We start from the raw sequence: 17,921 nt of genomic DNA, 5'->3' as shown, positions 1-17,921 counted from the left end.
CTGCTGTACTATCATTTCATCAGTGTCATAATTTAGCTGTTATAATGTCAAGAAAACAAATTGCATTAATCAGAGGTGCTTAGTGACACAGAGGTAACACTGGAACTGGCTAGGCCATTGGCAAGTGCTAGGTGGGAGGTAGGATGTATCCTTTTCTTTCAGAATTGTCCACTGAGGTCATTTTATATCATCTAATTCCCATCTCCTATCCTTGACATATATTTTCCCCCTCAGTCACTTTTCCAGTAGGTACAAACCTTGCTATTTCCCATTAGAAACCAGAAGGAACTCGCTCTCTGAGTTGATAATACATTGCTCATAAAGTGTCACATCCATGAATATACCAGTTTGGCTCCTGCATTCCAAGACGTGGTGAAAATAAGAATTTCTGCTCATTGGCATTGCTGGCTTTTGATCTGCTGAGTTCATCGACAGTCTGATTATTTAAAAGCTACCCAGAGATGCTTTCCAAGAGAATGGGTGAAGCTTTTGAATGCGTGAACATTTAGAAGTAAAGAAAGCTGCCCAAGCTTCCAATTCTACTTGGTACAAAAGTAGTTTTTATTTGTTTAAAATAAATGTTCGATGCTGATCAGTTATAAGAATTCTACAAATTAAATGCAGCAAAGCGCAGTGTCTCTTTTACGGAGTGGCTGCAAATCAGAATACACTTAGAGTTAGTGAAAACTGGGGGAAAAGCTGATGGGCAGTTAGTCTCCCATCTGCTTGTTTCAGGCCTGGAGAACACTCACTGAGTATACAGCATGAGCTGCTATTCTAGTTAGACCCTGGATTTAGGTAAACCTTTTCTCATATGTTATCCTAGAAGCTTGTAGAGTTTGATGAGGTTTACTGATTTCTAAACTTTTTTTCCCGAAATTAATCTAATGTGGAACGTCAACATATCGTTAAAGGCGATAAGAGTGAAACTGTTCTGGTTAGAAATGAGATGGATCCCCGTCCTCCCCCTCCCCCACCCCCACACCACCATCTTCCTACCAAATTGCTTTAATGCCCTAAAGCCCTCTCTCACCCTTTTCCTTTTCTTTTCTTTGGCCGTACCGCGCGGCATGTGGGAACTTAGTTGCCCAAATAGGGATCGAACCTGTGCCCCCTGCATTGGAAGCGCGGAGTCTTAACCACTGGACCACCAGGGAAGTCCCCTAAAGCCCTCTCATATTTAAAATTTTGGAGCTTAAGATGATTCTGAGTCTTACCACTAAATAACCTTGTGTGACATCTCTGAGAAAAAGTGCGGAATGCAGGGCTTCAGAGAATGTTGTGCTGAAATCAAATTAAGGAAACGGAGTAGAAGGAACTATTCAGTTTATGTTACTTTGTGGAGAACACTCTTATCATCTATGGGTCATCTTCAGAAAAAAAAAGAAGTTACAAAGGTGAAGCCAAGAGACAAATTTGAGCCCTGATCCCCACTCAGCGGCGGGGTGTCCTTCAGCATGTCATTTAACCTCTAAGCTCTGTGTACTTTGATTTCTTCATCCGTAAAATGAAAGGATTGGAATAGATATACCCTCGTAACCAGGTATCAAGTTCTACAATGCTGTGATTCTAAATCTAGACACATACAGGGGATCCAACTTGGGTTTGTGGGCAATACAAATGCAAGTTGAATGTTGGTAATTTCATGTGGTTAAACTACTAGCACCTAGAGGAATCCGGACAGTGACTTACTGATACTAAACACACACACATACACACACACACACACACAACAGTATCTTAATATTAAAATTTATTATACAGGACACAGTAGAAAAACAATTAAGGAAGGAAGAAATGGGAAATTTTTAGAAAATGTATTTTGAGTCATGTATGTATCAATAACTTTTTCAGGGAATAAAAGTAAGTTCCGTTACAGTAGCATAATGTGTCAGAGATGTGACATTCCCAGGTCATTTTCTCTGTAGTGTATGGTGAGCCAAGGCATGGTAATAGGAGCCTGTGTTAATTCTGTCTGAAAACACCATCTGGTTCTAAGCACTTATCTAGGCTATGGATGTTACAGCCTAGATGTGGTCACCATGATATTCAAAGGTCAGAGAGGGGTCTAATTACATGCCCCAGTACTTAAAGGGCAGATTCACCAGAGCATGAACATAATCACTCAGGCCAAAACAAGACCCATTTATAATTTTAATTATCAGTGAATCAGACAACTCTATCAAATACCAATTATTTGGCTGTTGCTGAAAATAACTGTCTTGTCTTGTTAGGCTCTAGAATAACCCCTTGAGGGATGTTGAAATGTTCCCCTTAATGTAAATATTTGTTAATATCCATCAAGCAGAATTAGACTCATTTAATGATGTTCAGTATTGGTCGTTTATTTTACTTATTGTTAAGGAACTTCCAATATGGGGAGAATGCCATGGAAAGGCTAATAACATTGCACATGATTGCCATCCAGAAAGGTGTGTCGGGACACAAGGCAGGTTCTGCTCCAAAAGCTCACATTTTGTTTTCATTTAAAGAAATAGTTCACTTCACAACTCAGCAAAAGCTGTATTTGGGGTCTTATTCATAATTATCGCTCAGGGACAAACATTTTTTGTGTGTCTGTGCACCTGGGACATACAATAGGAAAAACAGGGAGCCTCCCTCAGGAGTTGACAGAGAAATGAACACGTGCTAAAGAAAGATTTAGCTTTGGGCTATAAATGATTTATTTTTCTTTACTTCCAAAATTATGTTTTGCATAAGGGATTCCAAGAAATATTCTACAAACAACTGATCTTAACTTGAAGCAGTGGTTACCCTGAACATTCTATTAAATGAACCATTCGAAACAGCCAATTCAGTAACCGTAGCATACCAGCCATTTCATATGGTTCAACCTAAAAGCCTCTGGGAGAGACAAAAAAATGATAACATCCAGACTGTCCCAGTTTTTTAAAATGCACTATCCTGAGAATGAATACCTTTGAATAAATAGTTTGTCATCCTGTTCAGGGCTGTCATTCCGAGCTCTGCCCTCTTGAGAGCGCCTCTCAAAAACGGGTCTGACCCCAGCTTCCTGTACTCTGCCGTCATCACTCTCCCCTTTGCTTTTTACCTACAGCAATTAAGACACAAGTAATATGTTATCTCCATGGCTTTGATATTTCCATTTCATTTGCAACTTCAGAGCTCTTCAGTCATTTTTGACACTTATAATTTTTATCTGCAATTATGCTTTCATTATCCTCCTTCCTGATATTTTAGATGTCCAATACGCCTCTCAATTTCCTTAATTAACAACTAGCCTTCCTTCTTCATGCTAAAGGCTGTTTTTATTCCTACAATATTTATTACTAATTGGCACACATACACTTTTATACTAACAATAATTTTTCTGGTCTGCCCTTTATTTACCCTCTGTTTCTCTCTTCTAGAAACACTTCCTTCTCCTTGGTAATACTTGATTTAAGTTCTTGGGAGGGGCAACATACTGTCCATTTTCCTTGAACATAGTTTGAGGGCTTGCTCTTCATTTATGAATAATACTTTATGCTTCTGGAATGGTTGCCTCCACTCCCTCCCCCAACTTTTTTTTTCAAAGAAATATCACCATCAAGCCCTGTAACCAGAACACTTAGTTCTTTCTATGTGTTGCTGCTTGGTTTTGCTGTTTTTTCTTTTACCACTTAAATATTTTGCACTTCTCATTCTGGGCCCAGTTGCTCCGTGGCATGTGGGATCTTCCCAGACCAGGGCTCGAACCCGTGTCCCCTGCATTGGCAGGCAGACTCTCAACCACTGCGCCACCAGGGAAGCCCCTCTCTTTTAAATATATATGCTTTATTAAACTAGAAACACATATTAAGTGCGGATATATCAGACAATAAAGGTAAGAAAATAAAAATAAAACCATTTGTGTTACCCGCACCCAGAGATAACTACCACTCTTGAATATTTTTAATAAAGTTTTCTTTAATTAAGTCCCTTTCTCTACTTTCCAATTTATATTTTTCTCTCTCCTGGGGTAAGGGTTCTTGTTTTCTCCAAAGATTTATAGTGTGTTTTTGCTTTTTCTTTCATTTAAGAAGTCTAATTTGTATTTATTCTTCAAGAATGATTTCTCCTAAATTCTCTGAATTTATCCCCTTTCCATTTAGCTGAATGAGTTTCTCTCCTTGGCTTTTCCTTCTTGACTCTGCACTACACACAAAGCTAACAAGCTTGGAGACTCAGCTTTCCTTTTAGTCTGGATGAAAGTTTTAATTTCATACAGTGCAATGAGAAGCCATTAAGTCAGAGACTAAAAACCCTCTCCTGTGCTTGGGACAGAAATGAAGGACAACTGGTGATTATGATGAGGTGCCCGCTCTGCAAGTCAAGTGTCTGCCCCCAAAGCTGTGTGATTGGAAAATGTAGCAGGCACGAGAACAAAAGAACGCTCGAACTAAAAGTGTATTATCCTAAAGAGAACGTTGTTATTTAATTCGGGGTAAAGTAGAATGAATCATAATAGGTCAATAATAATGACTTATGGCTTCCTTCACATGGCACATTTACCACCAATGGTAATTTACCGTTAAAGAGTGGCATATTCCTTTTTTGTGTGTGCAAGAAAAATCAGCATTAGGTCATACTGAGAAAGAACAGGTTCTCCTGTTCTTACATTTAGGATTTGTATTCAGTTATTCAGGCTAAGAATATCATATGACAGCCACTTTCTCCCAGCTTCCCCCCTCCCCATTCCCATTTAGAAAATACAGGAAGGATTAAAATGTAACCATGTATGACATCATTCCAACTGTATGCTGATGGACTACAGATCCATTCAGTGGAGCCATTTGGAAAATATTTCATGTTCTAGTCATTAGACTTGCTAAATGAGTTCAGACTCGGAATTATATGAGTTAAGAAAGAGAAAGGTAATATCTGCAGGCGACTGTACATAAATATATGTAATGTGAGCATATCATCCAGGCTCCTATTACCCTGATGTTTTAGTATGTTTTGTACTTGGCCTCCCTCCCTCTCTCTCTCCCTTCCTTCCTTCTCTCTTTCTATATAAAACACTCTGATGCTTTACTTGAGGTATAGGTTGATTGATTTTGTTTATTGACAAACTTATAGGCCATTATTGTTTTCACCAATAAAAAGCATCTCAGACCTGGACTCTTATTAGGAAAAGTGGAAAGTGATTGACCCTGATTTGTTTGGTATCAAACCCCACTTTTTATCTCCAGGAAAAGAAGTAAAGTAAACTACAAAAATACAATTCTGAAAGTTCAGTCTCTCCATCCTTCTTGTAAGTATTTGGCTAAAACTCTCCTCCCTCTCAGAGAGATGCCAGATTAAATTATAGGGAACACCCTAACACTTTCAAACTTGCATATTCTATTTCTGTGGTCTATAAACTGGCTCACAATAACTTGATTACAGAAAAGTCTTGAGTAATTGGATGAAGTCAGGCTCAGAAGATTTGCCCAGTAATCAATGAAATCTAGTGCTTCTAACTCTGCTGGTTCCACGTTGCTTTTCTATCTATCCAAATAGCCTTTTCAAAGCTGAAGCTGCAAAGAACAAATATCTAATCCTCAAAACTGAGCTAATTTCAAAAGCTTTCTGAAAGTAGATTGGATTTAACAGGGCTGTGCTTTTGGAAATGAATGGTTGATATAAATCAGAGGTAGTGGAAAGGTAACGTTTACCTGATTTGATTTAGCAGCAATCTGGTCCAGATGGCAACGCAGAATTTAAAGATATTGAAATATACGGTTGCAGCTGGAGACTGTATAAAACTAAATATAAATAATTCAGATGTGCTTATGCATTTAACAATGTCGGTTTTAAATATAGATAAGAGCCAAGCCTTTAGGCTAGCATTTGAAAACGGGAAGATGACTAAATGCAGGTGCTCTTATGTATGTGGCCATATTTCAATGCCTAATTTAGCTCCAATCTGAAAATGCAGGTAGAATTCACCAGATGTACCTGTCTGGCCTAAGGGAATGAAGCCCAAATTAGTATAAGGTTAAATCTGGTATATCAGAAGCAAGAGGTCTGATGAAAAACAGAAGTCTGTAGGATGAACACCTGATTTAATGACTCAGAAATATACAACCTTTCTACCCATGCCAGGATCACAGACCTATCTTTTTAAAAAGGAAACAAAAAAAGATGGAACTATGTCAGTGTGAGTCAACAAAGGTTTGACACCCTCCTGAAAGCAGATTGGAAAAAATCCCACGATGCCAGAATGTGAAGAGTTTCTAGTGTTTGTCATGCCACTCATCTACCTGTCACAAAGAACCCTGAGTTTAAAGACCTGAATTCAGATCTTGCCTGTCACTCAAGAGCTCTATGGCCGTGGGCCAAGTACACAAAGAAGATACTAATCCACGTCTCCACGTCAGAAGGACCCCTGTCGGTAAATGTTACTATATATGAGCGTCTCTGTGCTGTGCTGTGTGGAATGGAATAGGTTGGCTTCTGGACACACAAGTCTACCCAGTGGGACTATTTTTTGTTTGGAAAGACGTAATGGGTCCACCCCTGACGGCACCCAATGTAACATGGGGTGGCAGACCTGCACCGTGGCTGCTGACTCCTGCCCAGGCCACCAGCATGTTTCTTTCAGAGCCGAGGCCCACCCCTCCCCGTGGGGGTGGCTCTGGGTGTTTGTGGTGTCTGGTTGCAGTGCCCCCTGCATACCTGACCCCAGGGGTATTGAGGAAGAGGGGCGGACCACGATTGGGAGGGTCATGCAGGGTACGAAGAGATGGAGCGTGGGGTCAGGCCACTCAAGATGGCTGTTCTCTTGCTCTTGGTACCTCCTGTGCCCGACCAGGGCCCTACTCACGGGACTGACCTTCCTGCTTACTTGCCCCAAGCCCCAGCTAATGATTGTTCTTATCGAAGGGGTGGTGAGGGGCGTGCCTCTGCTGGTTTCCCTGGTAACTAAGCCAACCTGAGGTCAATTCCCCTATAACTGGCAACCTCCCCTTCCCCCAGGGAGTGAAGACTGCCCCCCTGTCCTCCTGCTGTGCACAGCACACGGTGGGGTGTATCTCCAGGACCTTGCTTCAGGAGTGTAAGATCCCCCACCCATTAAACCATTGATGTCTCTGTAAAAATAAACAAACAAACAAACAAATAAATAAATAAAATAAAATAAAATCCACATCTCCTAGGCAGCTGTGAGGTCTTATTGATCAAGGAGTATGAACCCGTGACCCCGGAATACTTGCAACTTTCTTTCCCTGATTTGGTCTTTCCTTTTCTCTCTTCTTCACTTTCTTTCTTTCAATATATTACCCCTCTGGGCCAGGGTTGGACTAAGACTTGTCTGAATTTGGGCTCTCCTGAGATTCAGAGAGATGGCAATTTTTGCCAGTTGTGCTGACCTCAGATGCTCTTCGCTCTCAGATCAATCCTACACACCTACACTTCTTCAAGGGCAATCTTTTGTACGTTGCTTTGGACTCTTAATCTTCATTTCTTTCCCTTAACCGAGGGCCTACTGAGAGGACCCTCAAAATGATGGATTGATACTTGTAAAATCTTAAACTAAAGTTGGAGATAGAAAGAAAGCAATGACTACAGAAAACATTGTAAATGAAAAATTAACAAGATTTTTATAGGGTATCTGTGGAAGGGGAATGGTGATGATTAGGAAATGAGAATTTAAAGATGACTGTAGGCCTCACACTATCTTATAACCACACCTAGAATCAAAAACCTTGCTTGAATATGAAAAATCTTCTTGGGATATTAAGTGACTTGTGGAAGGTCACAGAGCTAATTAGAATTTGGCTTAGAGTGTAGGTTCCCTGGCTCTCAATACAGAGTCTGTTCATTCCATCTCCACAGAAGAATTGGGTAAAGAAACTCACTAGAGTCATGGAGAAAGCAAGATTGATCTAGAAGATTTTCATAATTGAAAACATGTCTTTGGGAGGATGCTGGAACCTTGGCATTCTTTCTAAAGTAGATCAATGTCATCATTTTTCCTGGAGTCTATTTTAGGAGGAGGAGCAGGAGGAGAAAAACTTTTATGGGAGGAGAGGAAGGTTGGGAGGGTTGGACAAGAGGCATTTTCATCTTGACACACCTAACATTGTCTCAGCTGCTTAAAATCATTTTATGATGTTTTTGGTATCACATGTCGTAAGGCAGTGCCAACAAGTCATAGCATTACATCATGCATGTCTCACAGTGCATTCCGAAGGCTCACAGCATCTGGTCTGTACTTCTCTTGTGGTCCACTGAGCTGCAGTCTGTGGTAACTATTCACTTATACCTCAGACTTTCCTACTTGACTGTGAGTGGGAAGGGGAAGAAAGATTTTTGTCTATCCATCCTTGTATCCCCAGCCCCTAATACAGAATCTGGAACAAGGGAGTCAAACTCTAAATGTCAGTTGAACAATATTATGATAAACTATTTACATCTGCATAGCAATTTAGTCATTCACTCATTCATTCATTCATTCATTCAAATATGCATCCCCAAACAATTCTAATTCTGGGATTACTATAGGAATTATGATATAATCCCACCCTTGAGGAACTAAGATAATCTTGTCATTAAGACTGTGAATTAAAAGGCAATTCCAATAGAGTGTAAAAAGTATTATGATTATGAGAATACAGGGGGCTTTATGTAGAAGGACCTGGAAACAGCACCCAGCTCAATCTTAGGGACAGAGAAGTCTTCTCTAAAGATGCAATAACTAAGTTGAGAGTCAAAAGACTGAAGGAAAGGAGGGAAGGATGGAAAGAAGGGAGAAAGGAAGAAAGAACATAAAAATGTATGGAGATTAACAGGTGATAACATGGTAGAAAGGTATTACTGGGGTAAACCTGGGGAGGCAAGAGCACATTCAGGAACTGCATAGTCTCCCATTTTCACGAGGACTTTCAATCCCGTTATCTCATTTGATCTCTATCGTCACTCTGGGATAGACAGTGCATTGGGGGTGGGGCTGGGTTAACTGTTATAGCTACTTTACAGGTAAGGAGAGGGAGACCCAGACTCAGACAGTTGAAATGACTAGTTCAGATCACATTTGCCAGGGGCTCCTGGTCCCAACTTCAATGCTCACTCTCCCATATCACAGTGAAAATCATTTTGGCCTTGCTTGATTCCTGAGTTTCATGCCTAAGTGACCCAGGCCAGGCTTGCCCCTGGGCCAGAAGGGCATGCTGTCCTCATGCTTGAGATAGCATTGACCTTGCTCAGCCCAGTGGTCTCTGGCCTCCGCCTAAGTGCACAGATGCCCAGAGGTTTTAACTTCAAAGACATACCAATCCCAGAGGCTCCAGCTCTCCGTGGCTTCTCCTGGAATCCACACTCCCTGTGCCAGGAACTCCAGCTGCCATAAGAGGAACAGCTTGCTCCTGAGCCCATCCGAAGGCACCTTTGGGAAAGGCCCTAGGAAACCAAGATGATGGGAAAGCTCCTCTAGGCTGAGCTGACCTCTTGGTCCACCACAAACGGACACCACATAGCACCAAAGTCATAACCCTTCTAGGGTGGGGATGGTCACAGGGTGAATTTCAGTTCTTCCTCTCTTCCCTTCAGGATCCAATCAGCACCCACCTCCAGAGGAACTGTTTCTTAAATTCCAGTAGAATCTATACCCTGCTGTTCATAACTGTTGCACGTTCAAAACATGCCAGATTCCAGGAGAACCTTTACAGAGCCCTCACTGTGTGGCAGGCACTGTTTTAATTGCTCTACATGGATTAACTTGTTTAATTTGTACAACAACCTGTAAAGTCAATAATAATACCCTCATTTTACCAATGAGGAAACTAAGCCAGAGAAAGTTTAGGTAACCTTCCCAAGACTGAATAGCCTGATACATGGAACTGCCAGGTTATGAGTCCCAGCAGCCTGGCTCTGCAGGACACACTGAACTGATATTTCATCAGCTGTGTCACAGACTGAGGGTGGAAAGAAGGGGCCATGGGGCTGCACATGGACTTTCCCACCTCCCTGTGCACACTCATACCTTCCCTTTCCCCCGCTGCCTTGCTCTCTTTACCTTCTTCTCCATTCTCTCCCTTCTGTTCATAAAACTAAATTCCACTCATTTACTCACTAATGAGTAAATGCAATCTCCCTTCGGCTTCTCCTACCTCCCAACGCCCACCAAAATCGGACTGAATTTATTACTCCTTACTCAGTGTGTTCATGGGTATGCAGTACGATGTTACTATGAGCCTGACCTCCTATACCCCCAAAAGAGGCAGTTCTTTCTTCAAGGGTAAGGGCTTATTCATTTTGCAAACCTACCACACAGCACAGAGCCTGACATACGCTGGCAACCGCACAAATGTTGAGTTGAGAAAACAGGGAAACATGCAAAGGCTGCCACTGCAAGAGGGTTTACATTTGCTCCTCAGCCCAAGCAGTGAGAAAAACAACAGATGGAAGCTGCCCCAAGCCATAGTTTTCTTAATAGAAGTAAAATCCAAAGGTGGAGCAAGCCGACAGCAGGTCCTGGGTCCCTTGTCACCTGCAGTCTTCAAGCAGGTCTGGGCAGCGACATAAAGGAGAGGTTATGAGGGGGTCCCAGGTTCAGCTGGGGATGCAGCTAAGATTCTGAAGAGAGACTCTGATTTCCACTGCCAAGGCCCCCATGAGTCTTGCCTGGGCTAGCACAACAGCCTGCGTGAAGGTTAAATTTTTGTGTGCATTTGACTGGGTTAAGGGATGCCCAGCTACCTGGTAAAACATTTCTGGGTGTGTCTGTGAGGGTGTTTCTGGAAGAGGTCAGCATTTACATTGGTAGACTGAGTATAGAAGATCTCCTTCACCGAGGTGGGTGACACCATCTGGTCCATTGAGGCCCAGAACAGAGCAAAAAGGCAGAGGAAGGGAAAGTCTCTCTCTGCTTGCCTGGGACACACATCTCCTGCTCTCAGACGTTGGCCATCCTAGCTCTCAGGTTTTTGGACTTGGACTAAATGACACCATCCACTTTCCTGGCTCTAGAGCCTGCAAATGGTACATCTGGAGACTTCTCAACCTCCCTGTGAGCCAAATCCTATACTAAATCTCATTTATATATTATGTAGTGTATATTAATATAGTCTATATTACTGCATTCTAACTGGTTTCACTTTCACAGCTATCCCCGTGCTAATGCCAGTTACTTCTCCCCCTCTCTCTCCCTGTCTCTCTGTCTCTGCCTCTGTCTCTCTCTCTCACACACACACACACACACGGTAATTTCACTTTCCTACATAAAAACCTCCAAAGCTTCCCACTGTGCATAGCAGTTGTTCTTAAATTCTGTTCTGGCATAATTCCGTGGCTTCCTGTGGAGTAGAACGATGGAGGTAGAGAGACTCAGCCAAAAGGGTGCTGAAAACCCTCTCCTGCTTGACAGCAAGAGTAGCCTCACTTCTTACCTTTGCCCCCAAATTCCCCTGAGGTCCCTATCTCTATGTTTTTGGACAGGCTGGAGGTGGTAGGGATCCTGTCAATCACTTTCTCATTTTCGTGAAGTATTCTTCTCTTTAAAGGTTCAACTCATTTATTGTCTCCTTGGTGAAGTCTCCTATTAGCCTTCCACTGACTTTGGCACTTATCACAGGCTTAGCACCTACTACTTAGATATCTATCCCACTAAACCATGACTCCATGTCTTCAATGCCTTTCACACCTGCTGACACACAGTGGGTGCTTAGTAAATGCTTATTAAAATAAAGTGATGGTGATGCCCAAAGAAGAGTGATGCTTACCAAAGGTTGTAAGAAAATCTCAGATCAAGTCTTCAGCAGCAAGATAAAATAGTAACATAAAATGAAAATGCATGCCCAGAGCCTACAGTCCAACTCAATGTTTTGCTCTAACTGTTGATGGTCTTGAACTTTCTTGCCTGAGATTCATGACTGACCCCATAGGAGGGGAGAGAAGATGAGCAGGACTTGAGGTATAGTTAGGGATGGGGCAGCTTTCCAGAGCCTACAGAGCTGCCCTATTCATGCGTGTTGTCAACTAATCTAAATCATACATCGTCCCCAGCTCTGTATAGAATTCAAGGAAGCAAGAAAATAAATAGTCTGATGAGTAAAGGGAGAAGGCCAGAGAAATGCTCAAAGATTCCAACCTGAGCCTTTTCTAATTTAATGAGATGAGACATGGTGTCCAAGCGTTGTCATGACTGGAAGCAAAGGAGTTTGCACCAGGTGTCACCAGGTGGAAATACCCACAGGGTAGAAGAAGAAAATGATGTCAGTTCTGCCAACTTTCCCAAGAGAAAACTGGACCCCTTGAGCTGTACTTACTCTTGTGGAATGTGCACTTGTTGTAAGTATATATGTATATTAGATTATGAAAGCTGTGAGATTACCCAGCAAAGATTAATTTCACTTCATCTCAGGAAGAATGTTTCCACTGTGAAAATCTGACAGGCAGCAAAGGAATTGTGACAGTGTGTGTGTTTCTAGAGTCCAAGGAGAAAATTTCAGCTGCATCTTCTGAAAACTGCTCTTTCATATCTGAATTTCTAGCAACCAGTATTTTTATGTTATAGCACCAAGGTTTCTAAGCGTCATTCATACCAGGAACTTTAATTTACGAAGGCCAAATCTGAAGCAACTTGAAAGACCTCACCTTCTCCTACAGTGGTCCAAAGATGAGAAAAATGAAGGGAGCTTTGGTTCATTAAAGGCTGTGGTCACCAGATTCCAAGATAGCCCCGCCTGGTCTTCACCTCTTGGTATTCACACCTCTGAGTAGTTTCCTATTATTATTCATTGTAAAGAGTATGCTATGTATCTGTTATATCGGTAAAATTTATAAGAAATGAATGTATGTATATGTATGCATAAATTTCCTGCCCCTCCACCCCCAGAGCACTGGTCATTAAACATTTACCAGGATACTACAGAATAAAGGAGTAAATATGCAGCCTTATGTCAGGCTAATAATTTGAGACTATTCTTCAGGCAATGGGAGCCATCAGGAGGTTTTGAGGAGAGGCATGACATGATTCGATTTGCATTTCATAAATTTCATTCTGGCAGGGCTATGAAGGATAGATTGGGGGTGGGGGGAGATGAGAGGAAGAGATCGCTTAGAGAGTCTATTCAAATTCAAAAGCACTGTATAGCACAGGGAACTCTTCTCAATACTCTGTAATGGCCTATGTGGGAAAAGGATCTAAAAAAGAGTGGATATATGTATATGTATAACTGTTTCACTTTGCCGTACGGCAGAAACTAACAACTTTTTAAATCAACTATACTCCAATAAGAATTTTTTTAAAACATATATATATAAACTTTTGAAAATTTTATAGCACAATAGAATTTAAAGAATCTTTCATTCAATAAAAAAATATACTCTTTGTTCAAGCTGATATTTATAATCATGGATTAAATCTTGGCTCCTTAAAAAAGCATAAACAAAATTATTATTGCATAAAAAATATATAGTTGTAAAAAAAAAAACCAAATTCAGAAGCAGTTAATAATATCCTTCATCCAAATGCTAGACTTGATGCTAAGCAATTTCTTATGCTATTTCCTGTGCTCCTTATAGCTACCCTATTGAGGTAGACCTTAACACAACAGAGGCAGTGGGGCTAGACAAAAAGGGAGAGACTTAAGAAGGAAATAGAATGAGTAGGGCTACTGACGCTAGCACAGATGTGGACATACAGGGCTGTCTGGCAACCAGCCCTTCTAGTGAACAGCATGTCTGGTATCCTCTGAAGAATTACCTCTCCCATCCATCGTACGTAGCAGCCCTCGCTACCCAAAGCGTAACCACGTCACCCAAACTGGGCCGTTGGGCCTCTCTCTCCTTGTATAAAAATTGAAGGATGGGAGAAGGACGGGAAAATCAGTAGAGGACATTTATTTCAGAAGTAGTGCTTAGTGTAGCTGGCTAAATGGTTAGTTCTGCCTGTACCTAGAGCCCACTTGTTTCTGTCCTATTTCTTTTTTTTTTTTTTTTTTTTTTAAGATTTCTTTATTGACTGATTGATTGCTATGTTGGGTCTTCGTTTTTGTGCTATGGCTTTCTCCAGTTGTGGCAAGTGGGGGCCACTCTTCATCGCGGTGCGCAGGCCTCTCACTATTGTGGCCTCTCTTGTTGCGGAGCACAGGCTCCAGACGCGCAGGCTCAGTAGTTGTGGCTCACGGGCCTAGTCGCTCCGCGGCATGTGGGATCTTCCCAGACCAGGGCTCGAACCCGTGTTTCCTGCATTAGCAGGCAGATTCTCAACCACTGCGCCACCAGGGAAGCCCTGTCCTATTTCTAAAGCTAAATTCTGGCCTCCAAACATATTCTTTCTTCACTTAAGTTTTCCAGAATTGGCCTCTATTGTTCACAACCAAAAACCTCTCACCAATACAATGACTGATGAGAAGAGAGGGTATAGGACTGAGCGATGTTTAAGGAGAATAGTTCTAATTTTGAAACGTCACTGACACAAGTGACCATAATTTGTTCTATGGGTCTTTTTTTCTCTGGAGAACTATCTCCATTTTAACACATGTGTACGGTGAGTTTCCTGAGCTCACATAAAAGGGAACCTCGGCTCTTTTATTTCTCTCACTTTCCTGACCAGCTTCACTGAGGTGCATATTAATGATGGTGTGGCAGACCCCTGCCCACGAGGCTCCGGAGCATGAAAGACACACCTATGTGTGTGTGATCTGTGCTATCAAAGGCCACGGGAACATCAGTGAGAAGGAAAATTGACACAGCCACAAGAATCCACCCCTCATCAAACAGAAGGTCTTGACAAATCCTCATTAGAGAGGGCTCTGTGCTTTGGCCTGATTGAAATTTTCAGTCTGAAAGGATCCCAAAGCAAAGGTCAAAGTGGCCTTGCAATCGAGTCTTTTAGCTTCCCTTTCTGTGGAGGGGATGAAGGGAGACCTTAACATCAGCCAGGATCAGACCCTGGGCTAGCAGCAGAGCTTAATCAACTGCCCTAGGTCCCAGACAGGAAAATTCTGCCTGCTGCCGAAGAGGTATTAATGACGGAGACCATAAAAGGCAGTGACCTCATATCTCTCAACTTTTCTGTCCAACCTCTTTTTGGCCACAGAACAAGAAGGCAGGTTGCCAGGCTGGTCACATCTGGCTGTGTCTATAACAAAGATCAAAGTGACAGACCTGTGAGTATGAGAGAGGCCCACTTGTCAGTTTCCATCTCAGCAGCCCACTGCCTGGCACCTGGGGGATGCTCAGAAAAGTGTATGTGGGTAAAAGGATGAACAGTAGAAGAAGGAATGGACCATCCAGAAGCTGGGAGAAAAGTCTTCTCTTTCTCATCATTGCCTTTGGTCCAGAGGAAGAATTTCCACCTGTTCCACTCCTGCCTCCTCATCCCCAGCCTCCTGAATAAGGTACAACAGGTTCTAGTGAATAAGGTACAGGTGCTTATCGAGGCAGGTCTGGGACTCTCCTGACAATACTTCCCATCATTTATCCTGGGGACCACTTGAAAAATAAGTATAGGTAGAGCTCCAGCCTGGAACAGCTACTTCAGATATCGCAGCTTTGCCTATAACAGTAGCTCCTTCAGGCATCAGTCTCTTCATGTGTTAAAAGAAAGGATGAACCAAATAATTCTAAGGGTCCTGCTCAACAATAACCTTCCCTGTGTTGGGCTGAACAGATTTGTATTTGTCACTGTCACCCCGTATGACAGAATGTGTCTTTCCTTAATACACAGATTCCCTAAACAGTGTAGAATGCTTTCCCTTCTTGACACCGTCTTTCATGTCATTATTATTATACCCTTTCTCTGACATTATTAACGTCCAGAAAGCAAAAGCTCGATGTCAGGGATAATAGGGCAAAAGCACCCGCCACAAAAAGCCCAAGTCATGGTCCTCTACTAACAGCCAACACAGCCACCACAGCTGGGGGATGCAATCTCCCAGTTAAGCCATTTCCTGGAGTGAAAACCCACATTTCTTGACAGAGCCAACCATTCAAAGCTGCCCTCTCTGCCCTTTCAAATTTAATTTGTTTCAAATCTTATAGGAGCCACGGAATTATTTCAGGATTGGAGTCAAGTGAAAACAGGTGTGCTGCTCTTTTATCCCTCCTCCTCCTCTTCAAAGGGGACTGATTAGGCGCCAGATTAATCAGACTGGCCAATGAGGATGGAGGAACCTCTTTGCTCTCCTGGGCACCAGTCACCAGGATGCTGACCCATTCCTGGAGGCCCCAGTGTAGGACCCCTGGCCCAACTGACCTTCTCATGCCCCATCCAAGGGCCCAGGCAGTGGCAGGACCTGGCTATGGCATCGTCCATCCTGTGCCAAGAGCCTTCTTTGTTTTTGTGCAGGTCGGTCTGGCCTTGAAAGCCAAGGCCTGGTGGTCCTGCCTTCCAAGATAAATCAGAGTTCTGTTCTTGGCTATCTCAGCATTTGCTTTGGCAGTTCAATTTAGGCTGACCTTCCTGATGTGTCAATATTTAGGGGGCTAAGCATGGAAAACATTCACAATGTTTAAAATTGTATAGAAAAGTCTTATTCAAATAGGAAAATTGGAGTTCAGCAAAAAGTCAAACTAATGGTAAAAATGATTCTAGCTGTGCAGTCCTGGGAAGGGGAGCTGTTAGAACTCAGAGACACCACTGATGGAGGTTTTTTTTGCCGCAGTTCTTGCTGTGGAGGGCTGCAGGGCTCAGGCTGGGCCGTGTTCTCTCATAGGTTGTCTATACAGCCTCCTTGCTTTTCATATTTCTTCTCATGGCTTTAAATACCATCCTGATGCTGGCACTCCCAAGCTTAAATCTCCATCCCATATGTCTCTCTTTAACCTAAGTCTTGTATATCAGTGATTGACTTGATAGCTATTAACAACCAAAATATGCAAATCCACTCCATCCTAAGCCTTACTCTTCCCTCAGTCTTCCCTATAGAAGCATCATCCCATCCTTTGCTCAGGCCACAAACCTTGGCATCATCCTTGCCCCCTCTCTTTCTGCATCCCCACATCCAATCTGTCAGCCTATATCATCTATCCTGCCTTCAAAATGTTTCCCAGGTTCAACCTTTTATTCTTACCATTTATATCACTACCATCCTGGCACAAGCTACCACAGTTTCTTGCCTAAAAATTGCAGTAGGTTCCTAGCTGGTCACCCTGCTTCCACTTTACCCCTTCCACCCCTACCCTGGTTGCACAGAGAAATGAAAAGGATTCTTTTAAGATATAAATCAGGTTATATCACCATCTGCTCAACACCCTCCAATGGCTTCCCATCTCACTCACAGTCAAAACCAAAGATTTCACAATGGCCTTAAAGACTCCCCAAAGGCACCCTGTCCCCTTTCCCACCATTTAGCTTCTAACCTCATCACCTACCTCTCTTCACCTTGCACCCTCTGTTCCAGCCATATTGGTATCCTTGATGGTCCTCAGACTCTCCGCGTATGCTCCCACCTCAGCACATCTTCTCTTGCTGTTCCCTCTGTGTGGAATGCTCTTCGGCCAGGTGTCTGTGTCTAGTTTTCTCCCTCATTTTCAAGTGTCACCTTAACAGAGGTGAGAATAAGCTCCAGGTGAAATTTCATTTTGTTCACTACTGTATCCCTAGAACCTAGACTGATGTCTCTTACGTGGGCTCTGAATACATCACTTCTTAGATAGTTAACACTCAGCACCCTTTAAGCCTTCTGGAACCCTCAGCTTCCCTTTGCACGATTATGCCAGTTTTTTGGGTGGAGCATGAGACTCAGACCTGACCAATGATGTCATTTCATATCACTCCCTCCACCCTCCCCCCAAAAAACACACAAAATGGATTGGATCAAGGATGATCATGTGACTCAGTCAGAGCAGATGAAATGCAGTGAAATTTCTCTGGCTTGTGGGAAAACAACACTATTGCTCTTTGCCATTAAACTGGGAGCTAACAAAACATAGAAGGGACCAGACCTGCTACAGCCGTTTGGTCACTGTGAGGAGAGTCTGTGAAGCCT

General features: G+C 42.6%; 1 long non-coding RNA gene across 1 annotated transcript in view; it reads right to left on the bottom strand.

Annotated features, from left to right (window-relative positions):
- The window catches only part of LOC130708961 (uncharacterized), a 35,107-nt gene extending 17,479 nt beyond the window's left edge, over window positions 1-17,628 (bottom strand). The window contains exon 1 of the long non-coding RNA XR_009009364.1: window positions 17,305-17,628. This is a non-coding gene — a long non-coding RNA (uncharacterized LOC130708961). The remainder of the gene's footprint in view (window positions 1-17,304) is intronic.
- Between the last annotated feature and the right edge of the window lie 293 nt (window positions 17,629-17,921).

The sequence above is a fragment of the Balaenoptera acutorostrata genome, chromosome 9 (assembly GCF_949987535.1).
Source record: "Balaenoptera acutorostrata chromosome 9, mBalAcu1.1, whole genome shotgun sequence".
Taxonomy (NCBI): domain Eukaryota; kingdom Metazoa; phylum Chordata; class Mammalia; order Artiodactyla; family Balaenopteridae; genus Balaenoptera; species Balaenoptera acutorostrata.
The sequence above is the reverse complement of the archived record's forward strand: the minus strand, read 5'-3'. Positions and strand labels throughout refer to the sequence as shown.